General features: G+C 29.0%; 1 protein-coding gene across 1 annotated transcript in view; it reads left to right on the top strand.

The window, feature by feature from the left end:
• LOC113374659 overlaps window positions 1-17,611 on the top strand; it is a 137,768-nt gene that overhangs the window by 16,313 nt on the left and 103,844 nt on the right.

Raw genomic sequence — 17,611 nt, 5'->3', positions numbered from 1 at the left:
ATCAATATAGTTAACCCTCCGATAACGCGGTGATTACTTCGTATGCAGATTTTTCGTTTGTTTCGATTTTTTGCGATTTTATTATAACTTACGGTATTTATAACCGTACGGTAAGTTAAAATTTCAAGGAAAAATGTTTTTTACAAAATATATCACTTTAGTTTTTGAATATGGCCATTTTTATTATTTAAAAAAATATGTGAATGCCATACGATAGAACAAAAATTGAATTTAATTTTTCAATTTATGATTCGTTTATTTATCAAATTTATCGTGAAAGCTTTATCTAATCAATGCTTAGCTGTTTTATAGTTTTGATAACGGTGCTTAATTTGATAACTCTTAATTTTTTTTTATTTGAATTTTACAAAAAAATGTTTTTGAAATTCTAGTAAATAAATCCAGCGCTTATAAACTATTCTTATCTGAACATAGTTGGGTGCTATTTGTGGGTGTTACATTGCTTATGTTTTTGGCTCATTCCCTACAAATTGAGAATAATTAGAACTACGAATGTATTTTTATAATTGCAAATTCTTAACTATTTAAAAACAAATCTAACTAGAGCTAATTGCAATAGAATTTGTATCTTATTTACACTTGTTATCAAGGTGAATTTACCTTTATCGATTTCACCTAATAATTCAAGGTCCAATAAATTACCGTGTGAGGTAGGCAGGTAGGGCCTATCCTACGATTTCCATGATAAAGTTTAGTTACTTTGATAACACCAGTATTATAGCTTTTGCCGTACACCGCAGCATATACACGCAATGTAATTTATTTGATTTTGCCGTTTCTAACTTTTAATGTGTTTTCGATATTGCCATAGAAACAGTTCATAAACACGCAGATTGCAGAAACACGCCTTCGGTCATTTTAATGGCTTTATATTTTGGCAACTAATATATAGATATAATTATTATATATGGAGTAACAATTTAGAACGTGATAAGAAAACAAGTCCGTAAATTGCAAAAGATAGAGAACAGAGAAAATTTATTGCGTTATTTGGAATGTTTTCAAACTTGGAACACTTTTATCAACTTCAAATGGTTTTGCAGGAGGTGGTGCGTTTCCACTATCAAAATATAAGGATAGAAATTTTACATAACAGTTTTGGTTGGTATCAATTGGTAGAAGCATTCAAAAAATTATTAGTATCCATTTACATCGTTTCCTATGCTACTATTATATACAGAATTTTTTTTATTAACTTCCCGTAGTGAAAATTACAGTAATCGCAAAAAATCGAAAATTTACGTTTCATAGGTCTCTAAACGATTTGGCATATCTTACAATTAAAAATAATTATTCCAAAGCTTTTGAACGTTTTGGCTTACCTTAGAAAAAGTGATTTAACAGTTTCTGAATACCTTAGAAAAAAATTATGTATGCGTGTGTATGTACATGTGTACGTGTATGTATGTATGTATGGGTACAATTTTTTGTCCATTATTTTAAGAGCACCAATTTGAATGATTCAAAAACCATTCATTACTTGGATTCTAAAGCAGGTCTAGTCATTTAGGAGATACAAAGAAAAATTGCACAAAATGATAATTCAGTTTTTGCGGGAATGGCGCATCCTATTAGATTAATTCAAAAGACATTCGATTTGTATTGACCACGAGATTTGCTGATTGCTTTTTGGTAAAGACAGGTACGGCCGTTTTGGAGATACAGAGCCAAAAATGCATTAAAAAACAGTTATTAAGGAAACGGAGCATCCGATTTGAATGATTCAAAAAATACTTTACTTGTGTTGATGGAATTAAGAATTGATCATATTTTTGCAAAGGCAGGTACATCGGTTTTGGAGATGCAGAATAAAATATTTTAAAAATTTATATTTGTTGGTCAAAAATACATCTTTTTAAATAATTATTATCGAATCCTATACGAATAGAGTTATTGGTAAATAGGTAGATAGTTAAATAGGTGGACAGGCGGACAGATAGATAAGTAGACAGGTAGACAGGTAGATTATACTAATAAATTATTATAATTGATTAAAACGATTATTTACGCATATCGGGAAGTTTATGAAACTTGCCTCAAGGTAAATTGCCACTTACAACTAGTTAGCTTTCCGTAGGATAAGTTATAGTAATCGCAAAAAAATCGAAAATTAAAATTTATGCATATTTTTACGTTTCAAAGGTTTCTGAACATTTTGTTATAGCTGAAAAAATGGACGTATGTGTGTTTTGTCGACGATTTTGTTAACACGTTCAACCGATTTGGGTAATTCAAAAAACATTCGATTCGCATTTTGGACAAGACAGGTCCAGCCATTTCAAAAATACGGGGTGAAAAATGATAATGACAAAAATGATAATTCAGTTTTGGAGAGAACGGAGCGTCCGAATGATTCAAAAGACATTTTATTTGTATTCTCTAAGCGAAGAACTGTTTAAATTTTTGTAAGGGCAGGTCTAGGGTTTTCGGAGATTCAATAAAAAAAGTAAAAAATAATGCCATTTTGCGATCAAAAATGATCATTAGACATATGCACATTATGTTATCAGATATTTTATAGAGATTTTAATAACAAATTTTGTTCACATTTTTATGGGTTCCGTGCCAATGTTTATATGTTAGACTGCGACGCGGCGCTTACGCGCTTCGATATTTTGTTTCTACGCAGCTAATGCTATTAACTTACGATTACTTTAAAAAAAAAATTCATAAAATTTCGAAAAATCAAAAAAATTCTATTATTATTCAAAAAAGTAATTTCTTTGCAAAAATTTAAAAAGTCTCAATATTCTACTTATTTCAAAGTTTTAACAAAATTTTGAATCTTCTTTACACATTTTAATTTTCGGTACAGGAAGTTCCAGCAATTCACCTTTTTTTGCAGGCGCCTTGATATACATTGTTATAAATTCATTCTCTTATATTTTTCTATGACGTGCGACATATTTACTTACATAAAATAAATACTACTGAGAAAAACTTGAAATTGTATCATATGTTGCCTGAACATAATATCGTAGCCATATTATTATTACAAATATTTTACTACTGAGAAACTCCGGGACGTTTCTCTCCATCTCTTTCCCTCTGGCGTATTCCGGTTTCCTCGCAGACTGTGTAGCCACGCCCACCGATCCCGGAATCGATCCCTGGAGTTTTCTTTGATGAGAAGACACGTATTGCAAATCTGAACGAAACGCTAAAAGTAAAGGATATTCTATTTCGAATTGCTAAAAAGGAACTTTAAAGTTTTGTTACAATTTATATCTGAACAAATAAGTACCTACAAATTATTTATTATTAAAAAATAATAATGATCTCTCACGGCTCATAAATCTATAACGGCGAATAATAATAATGATCTAGATCAAGATCGTTATGTAATGCTCCAATGGGCTCTAGAAATGTTCCCTTTTTTGTTTGTCCTTTTTTTGTAATCGTCACATCATGTTGCGGTTAGCTGTACACAAAATTGCTTCTCTGGGGTTTGAAGAAAATATCATTTTCGAAAAAAGTAGATATATTTTTAAATTGAAAGTGGTGGCAGATAATGTCGAGTTGGAAATGATCTTGGCCAAAAAAATTTACATGAATATTAAACATTGGCATAAAGGACCAATTTTTTGATGATTATATTACATTCTTGAGCAACTTCTTCAACAAAAATATCGTACACTGTCATGATTTTGGATAAATTTTTGGACGATTATATCGATCATAATATAATCTTGACCAACATCTTTAATAAATAATTATATCGAACCTAATACTATCTTGACCAATTTCTTCAACAAGTTGTAGACTGGCAAGAACTTTCGTGAATTTTTCGATTATAATAAAATCTTGGCCATAATCCTTATCAGAAAATATTGAGCACTAGCATAAATTTGGACCAATTTCTTAACGATTATATTACAATCTTGACCAAGATCTTCAACAAAAATATTGAACACTAGCAATTTGGACAAATTTCTTAACAATTATGTGGATCTTAATACAATCTTGACCACAAGATCTTCAACAAAAATATTATATGTACACTGGCATACCTTAATAGAATCTTGACCAAAATCTTCAACAAAAATGTTAAACTCTGGCATTTTGGACGAATTTCTTAACAATTATATGGAATCTAATACAATCTTGACCAAAAGATCCTCAACAAAAATATTGTCATGAGTCACTGGTCATGAGTTTTGACTTTCTGGTCCATTTCCAGCACTAATTTTCATTAAGAAAATACTGTTCTTTTAAAATATATTATATAAGATAAAATTCACATTTCAGTTTTGGATCTTGTTGTATACTTCTTTTCTACATAGGAATTTTACATTGACACATTTTGTGACTGAACACGCAGCAATTTGTACCTTTACTTCACTTTTTTATTACTTCTATATTAAGTTAAAAATGCTTTTATATATTATAATCATCTAAATTGAATCGTGACTAAAATCTTTATCAAAAATATTGAACACTGGCATGAATACTGACAAATTTCTTGGGGATTTCATTGCAAAATATATACAGGAGAGGTTTTCTTAAAGATAATTTTGCTTGTTTAAACTATTCTATTTTTTCCAAAGTATTTCATACGAGAATATTTTTTTGCACCTGGAATTTCTGTTACTGATCTGATCACTCATATTTAGCTTATATTTTTTTTCATTGCTTTTATCAATTAAGAATGCAAACATGATTGAGAATTTTAAAATAACTTCTGAATTTAGTCATTTTGCTGTTAGTACTAGTAGAGTCCCATTTGTAAGCGACTTTTAAATTAAATGATTTTGCTCGCCAGTAGCCATTTTGTTGGTAGAGTCCCATTTGTAAGCAACTTCTAAATTAAATCATTTTGCTCGCCAGTAGCCATTTTGTTGGTAGAGTCCCATTTGTAAGCAACTTTTAAGTTTAGTCATTTTGCTCGCCAGTAGAGTCATTTTGCCGTTGGTAGAGTCCCATTTGTAAGTAACTTCTAAGTTTAGTCATTTTGCTCGTCAGTAGAGCCCTTTTTGTTCATAACTTCTAAATTTGGTCATTTTGCTGTTAGTAGAGTCTCATTTGTAAGCAACTCCTAAGTTTAGTCATTTTGCTCGTCAGTAAAGTTCAATTTGTTCATAATTTCTAAATTTAGTCATTTTGGCGTTGGTAGAGTCCCATTTATAAGCAACTTCTAAGTTTAATCATTTTGCTCGTCAGTAGAGTCATTTTTGTCCATTACTTATAAATTTAGTCATTTTGCTGTTAGTAGAGCCTCATTTGTAAGCAACTTCTAAGTTTAGACATTTTGCTCGTCAGTGAAGTTCATTTTGTTTATTGCATATTTAGTCATTTTGCTCGTCACCGATTTCCGTTCAAAGAAGTTTTACTTTAAATTTTTATTTTTCTTAGAAATAATTTTAAAGTCAACAGCGGTCGTCTAAATTGTTCAATATAAATTTATAGTATTATCCGTTTATTGTTATAAGCCAATGTTTTTTCCATTCAACATTATGGAAAAATATCTATAGAAAATCAGAAAATTTTCAAATTTGTGGGATCCTTTCATTTGTTGCTATTAATCTCCTTACATACTTTTGTAAATAATAATTAATTTTGTAAGTATTATTGGAAAAAAATTATCATATTTTGTATTCGAGGATCGCTGGCGTGTGGGTAGGGCACTCTACTGACTGAGTTATTCCCGCCACAATTGTGAAGATTAATAGATTATAGATTAATTTATACAAATGACATTCCTACAAATCGGTATATTGAACACTTTGTCCTTTACAATTTTCGTTTCATTTCGTTTCGAATTCCACACACCGCACTTGTTTGTTACCAGTATTTAGTTGTTTTAACAAGATGAAAGTGTTTCCAGAAAACACGCTTCCCTAAAATCAACAAACACCGATGTTTCCTGTTGTTTTTTTTATCATAAATACTTCCATTTTAACTTCTGTGTAATAAGCAAAAAGCTTATTTGAACAAGTCGCATTCAGCCGCTGTTTAACATCTTTTAACACTTAACATTTGTTGCTTGGTGAACAGTTAAAACGCCTTGTTAAACGTAATGAGAAAGATTGTATAATTACGATTAATTTCGTGTTTGTAGATACTTAAACAGAGTTGTCAATTGAGAAGTGTTTCTCAAACTTTGGTAATAGAATCAAATCGTATACTAGAAAAAATATACCATTTCTCTTAAATCTCTATTGTTAACTTCCCGTAGGATAAGTTATAGTAATCGCAAAAAAATCGAAAATGAAAATTTTTGCATAGCTTTACGTTTCAGAGGTTTCTGAACATTTTGGCATACCATAAAAAAATGGATATATTTATGTGTGCGCGTGTGTGTGTGTGCGGATACAAATTTTTGTCGTACACGGATCAACCGATTTGAATAATTCAAAAAACATGCGATTCCTACTGATAAGGAGACGTGCTGATTAGCTTTTGGCAAAGGCAGGTCTAGCCGTTTCGAAGTTACGGGGCAAAAAGTGCCAAAAATAGTATTTCAGTTTTAGAAATAACGGAGCGTTTTAAATAATTCAAAAAAAAAATTACATTTATTGACGAAATGAACAATTGGTAAAATTTTTGTAAAAGCAGGTCCAGCGTCTCCGGAGATCCAATAAAGTAACTGGAAGTTAAAAAAAAATGCCATTTGGATGTCAAAAATGAACATTAGACATAGGTACATCGTATTGTCAGATATTTTATAAAAAATATAATAAGTACAAATTTTGTGTACATTTATATGGGTTCCGTACCAATGTTCGCGCACTAGATGACAACGCGGCGCTTACGCGCTTTATTATTTCTACTCCAAATCAGCTATGCCGCGCGAAAAAAAATTCGTTGCCTTAAAAACATGTTCAAAATTTTCGAAAAAAATCTAAATATAAAAAAAGTCAAATTTTTCTAAAAAGTCATTTTTTTTTTCAAAAACTTTAAAATTTTTGAAAAATTTAATTTCAAAGTTTTGTAATTTTTTTTTAATAATTTAGTTTTCGGCATGGGACGTTCCAGCAATTTGCCTATAAGTGAGATTATATATATATATAGATTATATATATATAGCATTATTTTCGATATACAAAAAAACATGTTACCAAAAAAAAATCGAAAAAAAAAAATTGAAATTTTTTTCCCCAAAAGCAATTATTTTGTCAAAATAAGCAGAAAGCTTTTTGAATCATTCAAATCGGATGCTTAGTTACGGGAAGTTAATAACTAATTTTAACTTTGTAATTCAGTTTATATAATTCTTATAAATATTAGGCAATGTTATAGTATTTATAATAATCTATTTGAAAACATTTATTATTCCTCGAACATTTCGTTACGGTACGGGAAGTTCCAGCAATTTGTTTTAAGGCACGATGGCACACAACTAGTTTATTTATTTATTTGTATAGCTTAAATTTCATCAGAAAACAATTTGATGCTAATTTAATTTCTTAATTTTGTCGTGTTTCACTGAGGCAAATATATATTACAATACATGACATTTATAGTGACAATAAATTGCATGACATCCCTTAATAAAAATATAGTTTTCGCCCCAAAAATCCTATTAAATTCGCGACCTACCCCAAAATTGTATAAACTCAATATATACAAACATTAGCATATATATGTATGTATGCATGCATGTATATATATATGTATATATAGTGTAAAAATAGGGATAGTTAAAATTAGACAAAGATAGACTAGTTGTGACATGCGCAGTTTTAATAAGAGGGTAGTTACCCCTGAATATATACATATATGTATATATATATATATATATATATATATATATATGTGTTACATAATTATGTATTTGTATATTGAACTTACCTATAATGTTCCTTTGTAGTCAATCTTTATCAAAAACTTATATTTCAAATGATGAAAAGGCATTTGCGAAAGGCAAATATTCGAATGATGAAAAGGCATTTTGCGAAATTAATTTGAATTACAAATTATAATATCATAAATAATACTAGAATATCAATACCGATTATATATCGTTTAGATATTTGCATAAAATTGTTATAAAAATTTGTCATAGTCAAAACTTATTATTTATGCTTTTACTCAAGATTTTTTGCTATCAAAACATTAAAATTTTATAATTTATGATAGATATGATATAAATCTATAATTGAGTAAGAAATTAAAAAAATATATAACGAGCAAATAATAAAAAAGATTTGCTATAGTAAATATTTGCCATAAATATAAATAAAATTATTTTTATTATACATCTGTTTCAAGTTTAAACTTTTATTATAAAAAAGACGTTTTTGTTAGAAATAGTAATAATGATTAATTTTTTTATATATAAAATGGATAACATTACTTTTCTTTGTGCAACTAATAACTTAATAACAAATTTTGCCATGAAAATGTCTGAATGTACTGTTACTTTACTAAATAACTACCTAAAATTTAAAAAATTCAAATAAAATGCTATTAATTTTTTTTAAAAAGACTCGTTTCTTGAAGCAAGTTGATAAAGCTACTTCAGTTATTTAGGGGTTCAAATTTTGCATGTAACCTGATATCAAGCAATTTTACTACTTTAACCCTTTGCACTCGGATGCCGCCGGCAAAATTCATATAAATTTCGGAATTAGCGAGTGGGAAGGATTAATTTTCACTTATAAATATAGACAACTCTATTTTTACTGGTAAATGTAAAAAAGTCAAGTAAAAAATTCTAATTTGATGTATGTAAATTATGTAATGTCAACTAATGAGGGCACCTATTGGGTTGCCTTCTACTATCTATCTGTAAAAAAAATTAACAAAATAATTACTGAATGTATTTATGGCGTAAACAGATTTAAAATATTTAAAAACTACTACTACTACTACTTACACCTAGTTTCTTATTAAGTTCACAGCTTTCTAAGGTAAGCTGTAGTAACAGCAAAAAAAATCGTTAATGAAAATTTTTGCATTTTTTACGTTTGAAAAGTATCTAAACATTTTGGCATATTTTAGAAAAAATGGAAGTATGTATGGATACAATTTTTGACCGACTTTTTGGAGAGCACATCAACCGATTTGAATTATTTTAACAACATTTGCTTCGTATTGATAAGGAGACATGCTGATTAGTTTTTGGCAAAGGCAGGTTCAACCGTTTCGAAGATACGGGGCAAAAAGTGCCAAAAACGGTAATTCATTTTTTGAGAGAACGGTGCGTCCGATTTGAATGATTCAAAAAACATTTTACTTGTATTGACGAAACGAAGAACTGGTAATTTTTTTGTGAAGACAGGTTCAGCGTCTCTGTAAATCCAATAAAACAAGTAAAAAATAATGTTAATTGGCGGTCAAAAATGAACATTAGACATATGTGCAACGTATTATCAGATATTTTATAGAGATTTCAATAATAAGTATAAAGTTTTTTTACATTCCTATGTGTTCCGTACCAATGTTTATCCGTTAGACGACTACGCGGCGCTTACGCGCTTGGATATGTTGTCTCTATGCAGTTAAAGCAGTACGATTGCTTTGAAAAAAAGTTCAGAACTTCCAAAACATTCAAAAATATAATTTTGTTTTTCAAAAATTTATAGTTTCTCAAAAATCTAATTTTTTCTAAATTAAATTTTTTTCAAAAATGTTCTTTTTTTTAAAAAAAAATTTTAATACGGGAAGTTCCAGCAATTTGCCTTAAGGCACGATGTCATGCGTCACACTAGTTTTCAAAAATTTTAAAATTCTCTAAAATTTCATTTTTATCAGTTTTCAAAAAATTGTAAAGCTTTTTTAAAAATTTTAATTTTCGGTACGGAAAGTTCTAGCAATTTTCCTTAAGGCACGATGCCACGCACCACTAGTCCTTTGTAATCGAATTACGACGAAAATAAATATAGAAGCACATATTGCAAAGAGCAAATGTCATGTTTGCTCTTCATGAAATGCGCGATTCACACATATTTTGAATCTCTGATACTTCCTAAATGTGCTTGTATTTCTAATATTACAAGTGCATACTTGTACATATACTTACTGGTATATATACACACATGTATATGTATGTATATATGTATATATGTATGTATGTAATGTATATATATAATGTGTGTTAGTATTATTGTGGGTGTAGTGGTGGGGCTTATATTTTCGGACCTGCGTAACAAAATCGTATTTACTATACTATGCTGCATGCACGTTTACGGGGGTAGAAATCCATCGCCGTACAATTTCAGCATTTCAGTTTAGTAACCTACATCGCATCAACTATATACGCTTTAATATAACATATAACAAATAGTCAATAAATATATCAGTAGTTTAATAATTAATTAGTTAAATAAATATTACCATATAATAATCAAGTGATAATCCAATATCAAAAGTTATTACGGTAGTTACGAAACGCTTAAAACACAAGTGTTGATAAATAAATAAATGGATAAATGTCAATTATTAAATAAATAGTTAAGTTTTGAGTGATTTTATATATTGTGTAACTAATAGTTTGGGTGATGATATTTTAAATGAAAATTTTGTGATTACTTTACCTTTGTTGGAATAATTCCTGGTTTGTAAAATTTGGAAAAACATGGTATACTCATAAATTGAAAACAAAAACTTATAATATGATCTTGCAGGGTTGACTATGAAATTTATGTGTGGGTTTTTGTGGGACTTATATAGTTCAATTTCTAATCTTCTAATTTCATACCTAATTAATTAATAATGTGGTGAGGCAAAATTTATTATAAATGGGATATTGCTTAATTTTATACTAATAGAGTTTAATTTCATACTTATCCATCAGAAATGTGAGTTTAAAATTTCTAAATAATATGATACATTGAATAAATTCTATGCATATTTATCAGAGCTTTAATGATAAATTGAATTCTATATATCTTCTTTATCATTTATTGATTCAGAGATTGATAACAAAATAAATTTATAATATGATCTTGTGGGTATGACTATGAAATTTGTGTGTGGAATTTTGTTTAATTTCATACGTTTAATTTTTATTCTAATCTAATTTCATACTATAGAGTTTAGTCAGTGATTAAAATAAAATCAATTTATGTAATTTTTTGGAGCAAAATTTGTTATTAGTGGGATATTGCTTAATTTCATACTTACAGAGTTGAATTTTACACTTCTAAGATTTCATAGAGTTTCAAATTTAAATTCCTGAATAGTATGATAAATTGATCATCGTAGCTTTGATACTTATCAAAAATTTGAGTTTAAAATTTCTAAATAGAATGATACATCAAATTCTATGCATAATTATTAGAGATTTAAGTTTTAATTCTTAAATAGTATGATAAATTGAATTCTCTATTATATCTTTATAATTTGTTGATTCAGAGATTAAAAACAAATTTGAAATAATTTATTTTTCCAATTATTTTGTCAAAACAAGCAGAAAGTTTTTGAATAATTAAAATCGGATGCTTAGTTCTCTCAAAAACTGCCATTTTTTGTACCTTTATCTCTGTATCTTCGAAATGGCTGGGCCTGCCTTTGCCGAAATCTAATAACCACTTCTCCCCGTCATTATGAATTGAATGTTTTTTTAGATCATTCAAATCGGATGCTTCGTTCTCTCAAAAACTTGACTTCTATTTTCTGCACTCTTTGCTCTATATTTTCGAAACGGCTGGACCTGCCTTTGCCAAAAGCTTAATCAGCATATCTTCCTATTAATGGCAATCGAATGTTTTTTGAACCATTGAAATCAGTTGAATAGTGCGCCCGAAAACGTGAAAGAAAAATTGTCTCCACATATACATACACACACATCCATTTTTTCTGATATGCCAAAATGTACAGAAGCTTCTGAAACGTGAATTTTCAATTAAAATGGAAAGGAAAGTTAATAATTGTTTAATGTGATCTTATGAGGCAAAATTTGTTATGAGTAGTATTTTGTTGGATGCATCAGAGGTTTAAGTTTAATTCCTTTGCAATATAATAAATTTATTTGCAAATTCATTCCTCATTTATTTATTCAGAAATTTATTTATTCAGAAATTTATTTATTTATTTCATCATTTATTTGTTCTGAAGATTGAAACTAAATAAATCATGCCTAATGGGCTATAATGTTCATTAGATTTTTAATTCCTAAATATTATGATACATTAAATTTTAAGCTTCTTGATTTTTTATTGATTCGTAGAGTGAAACAAAATAAACTTGTAATTTTTATAAAAAATTGATTCAGCAAATAATTGTCTTTCAATATGTGTATATGTATATATAATGAAATGGTTTCGAAAATTTTAAGAAAAAAGTTTTAAACCCATATGATTTATTTGGTTGGCAAGTAATTTCGGATTTTTATTAAAAAATCAGACAATTTTTTCATTGAACTGAAATTATTCTGAAATGCATTGTCCATTTTGATTACTGACTTTTAGTAATGTTTTAGTTATAGCTGCATCATTATCCCAGTTTCATAAAACTTCCAGTTTTCATTAGCAAAAGCTGAATCAGACACAATTGACACCACCAACATTGTTAATGTTTTTTAATTCAAGGAGTTATGTAAATCAAAACCAAAAGTAATCAGATGGTGTAAGGTCAGGACTATATGGTGGATGTGGCAAAAGTCCCAATTAAGCTCCAATAATTTTTGCCCGAAGTGGCTAAAAATATGTGATGTCAATAATGGAATCAATCTCAGCATCGATTTGCTAATTCAGGCTTCTTTTTTGTCAACTGCATTGTTTAATTTTGTTGATTGTTCAATGCAGACATCAGATTGTTTGGTTGCTGATAACAGTTCAAAGTAGATAAGTCTTTTGTAATCAACTTCAACTTGACGACTAGAGGGTTTTTCCTCTTTGAGTGAAAAATTACCAGAATGAAACTTGGCAAACCAATTTTGACACTGCCGTTTATTTAAGGCTTCGTCACCAATGGTAAGATATTTTTTCACCATTGCAGAAAAAAGCAAAATATGACAAAAATTTGGGATTCGATTTTCCATTTTTCAACGAATGCCAAACGAAAACTATGCAATCGACCAAAAACTTCTTTTTTACTGATGGACATCTAAATTGCCTACTATCCATTAACAAAAGCTATTTTACATTTGGACTACACCAGCAAACCTAAAAATTCAATTGAAACCATCTAAGCTGAACACTGCACTTATTTAGTTGCCAACCTACTAATTTTTGTAAGTGCATTTCAATGCTTTTCATAATTGAAAATTTTTCACCACCATTATTTATTTAGAACTTTTTTTCTTCCAATCGTTCAATTCACAATCCTGCACCCGTATGCATTTTCCTTTTAATTCAATTTTTCCTTTATCGTTACAATTAAAATTAACCTTTTATTCTAAACTAGGTTACGGTATTATGATTCATATTTCAACTTCTGATTTCTGCGCTGTAAAATGATTTTTTTTTCACAAAAGTATTTGACTTAAAGGCCAAAGCAGTTGGAGCACGATACAAAATTTACACAACCATTTTGTATAATTACTTGGAGTCACGCGATAACTTATAATTTTAAGCCAGAACATGTTATATGCCGATGCACGGATTTCGTAAGAAGTAAGAAAATTGGTTTATCTATTAATAGATTATCGAAAACGTGTTAGGATAAGATGTCCCAAGAAGGATATTTGATTTCTCCACATCCTGTAAATATATTGATGTTTTTAGTTTCCCACTGGGTCGGTTATAGATATTGCACAAAAATGGAAAATATTTGGAATTTTTACATTTTTCTAGTATAATTTCTCTCAAAATTTAGAAATTTTAACGTATGTGTAGTAGGTACATATTTTAGAAGAACCAAAGTGATCTCATTTTATTCATCCTCATTTCATCCCATATTGTCATAGAAACCTACATTGAAACATACGATTTTTTTTGCAAATTTTTTAACTTTTTTTTATTGAAGTAGTGAAAATACACTGTGAATTAACAATTATATACTATTTTTATATCAAACATGAAGAGCATAATTCCTAAGGGAAAGTCTCAGATACAAAAATTATTAAACTGATGTGAATGGATATAATAACATTCAATTAGCATTCAAGCTTAATTTTTCTTTCAAAATTTATTTTTGTACTTTGAATATAAATTGCTACTTTCTCTAAACAGACAAATTTTTGAGTATAATATTACAAATATAGTATATAATTCAGAAATTGCATTAGTATTTGATATAATTAAAATATTATGCGTCTTCCAATGAATTGGTAGTAAAAACTCTCAAAAATGTATTTTACACAGAAAGCCTAGCTTGTCATCATGAATGCAACTTTCTAATGTCTCATTGATAACACATACGTGAAGTTAGGTTTGATTGTGCAAATCGTTTTTTTTTTTGCAAATAACAGTTTAAACTATTATATTTTTCCGAGAATGTAAAATTTTTTTGATGCTTTTCGATTATCGACTTATTATTATTATCTTTTTTTGTAATTATCAGTAGAATTTTATAACTTCCCGCAGGATAAGTTATTGTAATCGCAAAAAAATCTAAAATGAAAATTTTTATATATCTGTACGTTTCAAAGGTTTCTGAACATTTTGGCATACCTTAGAAAAAATGGATGTATGTGTGTGTGTGCGCGTGTGTTTGTATGTGCGGATACAATTTTTCGTCGACGTTTTCAAGAACACGGATCAATCAAATTGATTGAATCAAGAAATAGGCAGGTCTAACCGTTTCAAAGATACGGGTTATAAAATGCTAAAAATGGTAATTCAATTTCAAATAAATGAAATTTTTGGAGAGGCAGGTCTAGCGGTTTCGGAGATCCAATAAATGATCATGAGACCAATGCACATCAAATTGTCACATTTTATAGATATTTTAATAAGAAAAAAAATTATTTACATTTCTATGGGTTCCGTACTAATGTTTATCCGCAATAATGCCGACGCGCTTCGGTATTTCGTTTCTACGCAGCTAACTAATAATCGCGCGATTGCTTTGAAAAAAGTTCAAAATAACCAAAATATTTTAAAGTACAAAAAAATCTAATGTTTAAAAAGGTCAATTTTTTTCCAAAAATTTCAAAAATATTTTTCAAAGTTCTAATTAAATTGAATCTTTTTTAAAATTTCTGGTACGGGAAGTTTCAGCAATTTACCTCAAGGCACGATGCCATGCACCACTAGATTTCTATATTTTAAAAGTTCGATAAATTTCAAATCTGGTTATTAATCCAACTATTTTTATTTGTCGAGAAATGTATTCAACTTGTCTAAAGGCAAATGCCACTCACCTTTGTTTGTGTATGATTCATGCAAAATTGTGAGAACCTGAAAATGTTGAATAAACATTAATATGCCTTAAGAATTTTATTTATCAACATCGTTTCTGAAATTACAGATACCTGTGATATCAGTTGTGAGAAAAGCTCTAATGAAAGCATTAAATATTCATAATTGTGTGATTGGTACGGAACTCAATTATTTATTTAGAGAAGGAAGCTTTCCGAGAGAGCAGATCGATACTTTGTCAAATGAAACAGTTTTAACTTCTTGTAATGTGGACGTATTTGTGGAAATATTTAAGAGTTTGAACATAAATTTCAATAATTGTTACGTTTGATATTGTTTAATAGAGATATTACTTAGCAGTTGTCTTTAATTCATGTTGTTAACGGTCATTTATTTAATTTCTTTAAATCTGATTTTAATAAAAAGTCTGAAAAACATTTTTTTCAAGGAAAAAAATCTATTCATTAAAATCATACAAGGAGGTGTTATTCTATTCTTAACCAGTCTAAAATAATCAATAACTTTTCATTTATGCTTCACATTTTATATTAGTTGGCATAGTTATATGTACGCGAAATTGTTGAAAATTTCACATAAAATTGCATAAAAATCTTTGATTTCTTGTATGTTGTTCATCATCGCTTATTCTCGTTACATTTTTAGTCATCAGGTTATACGTGCACATGCTATATATGAAAGTTTCAAACTTAATTTACATAAATTATCTATTAATAGTTTTCTATAGAATATTATCTTAGAGAATTTTATCATCACATTATTAATTTAAGCAGCAAATAGCCTTCTTTTTTCCGCGCCTCCGAAATGACCGGACCTGCCTCTAACAAAAACTAATGTGTACTGTTTTTTTTTTTGAACCATCAAAATTAATTTGATTTATTATTAGGACCCACCACGTTTTTGGGAGGACTGTTGCTAACGCACATATTTATATACAAAAAAATAGGAACTAGTGGGGCGTATGGCATCGTGCCTTAAGGCAAATTGCTGGAACTTCCCGTACCGTAACGAAATGTTTGAAGAACACTGAATGTTTTCAAATAGATTATTATTAATATTGTAACATTGTCTAATATTTATAAGAATTATATAAACTGAATTGCAAAGTTGAAATTATTTGTTTAAAGTATATTAGAACTATAGTCAGAATTAAAAATAAAATCTGAATTATTTTCGATATACAAAAAAAAAATTTTTTTGAAAAAAAAAAGTTGAAACAATTTTTTTTTCAAATCAATTATTTTGTCAACACAAGCAGAAAGTTTTTTGGATCTTTCAAAATGGATGCTTAATTCTCTCAAACTGCCATTTTTTGCACAATTAGTTCAATTAAACCAAAAATTAAACACAACTTCTCCCAATCATTTCAAATTGAATGTTTTTTTGATCATTCAAACCTGATACCCCATTCTCTCAAAACCTCGATTTTATTTATTGCACTCTTTGCTCCGTATCTCCGTAACGGCTGGACCTGCCTTTGCAAAAAAACTAATCAGCACATTCCTATCAATAGAATCGATTGTTTTTGAACCATTCAAATCGTTGATCCTGCGCCCGAAAACGTGAACGAAAAAATGCGGACACACAAAACACACACACACTTCCTTTTTTTTCTGAGGTATGTCAAATGTTCAGAAACCTCTGAAACGTGAAGATATGCAAAAAATTATTTTCGATTTTGGCCCATTACTATAACTTACCTTACGGTAAGTTGAAAAAACAAACAGGTTTAGATCTGATATTTTTAATGTATGATAAAATATTAGGTTGCCCTTCCGCTTTTTTTGCTCTTGGTTTATAATACAAAATTCGGAAGGGAGATATTTGACAACCTTATATATCAGATATAATTTAAATTTACAATTTTCTCAATTCCGAAACATGATTCTTTCCATCTCGCAGATTTCGTAACAGTTTCCACAGAATGTCTTAATGACATTTCTGTAAATTCCCGAAGCGCGTTTAAAAAAAACAATAAAGCAGAAATATGTGTGACGTTTTCCAGTGTATTACCAAGTATGATGATTCATAACACTTTAAAAGAATTTGCATCGCTTTCGACCTTCTGACGAGAGTTTTGCCTGATGATTTTTTTTTCTCTCAACTTACTTCACAATCACGAATGATTTGAATAAAGCACATGCCTGGACGAGAGTACTTGGGTAAAAAAGTATGTATAGTAATGTGTGTTCGGTCGGGCTGAAGGACTACGGCTACGAGATACGTGCTAATAATAATAGGTGCTCTGCCCCAAGGCAACTCTGTAAGCTGAGTTAAGCTTCAACTCAATTCCGTGCAAAAGACTTGTCAAGGAAATTTTCCCATTTTCGAGACATTTTGATTAATAACTTCAAAACGGATATTACTACTGCATGATACCAGAT

The sequence above is a fragment of the Ctenocephalides felis genome, unplaced genomic scaffold (genome assembly GCF_003426905.1).
Source record: "Ctenocephalides felis isolate EL2017-DRISC unplaced genomic scaffold, ASM342690v1 CF-g0.4_SCAFFOLD_01886, whole genome shotgun sequence".
Lineage (NCBI taxonomy): Eukaryota > Metazoa > Arthropoda > Insecta > Siphonaptera > Pulicidae > Ctenocephalides > Ctenocephalides felis.
The sequence above is the reverse complement of the archived record's forward strand: the minus strand, read 5'-3'. Positions and strand labels throughout refer to the sequence as shown.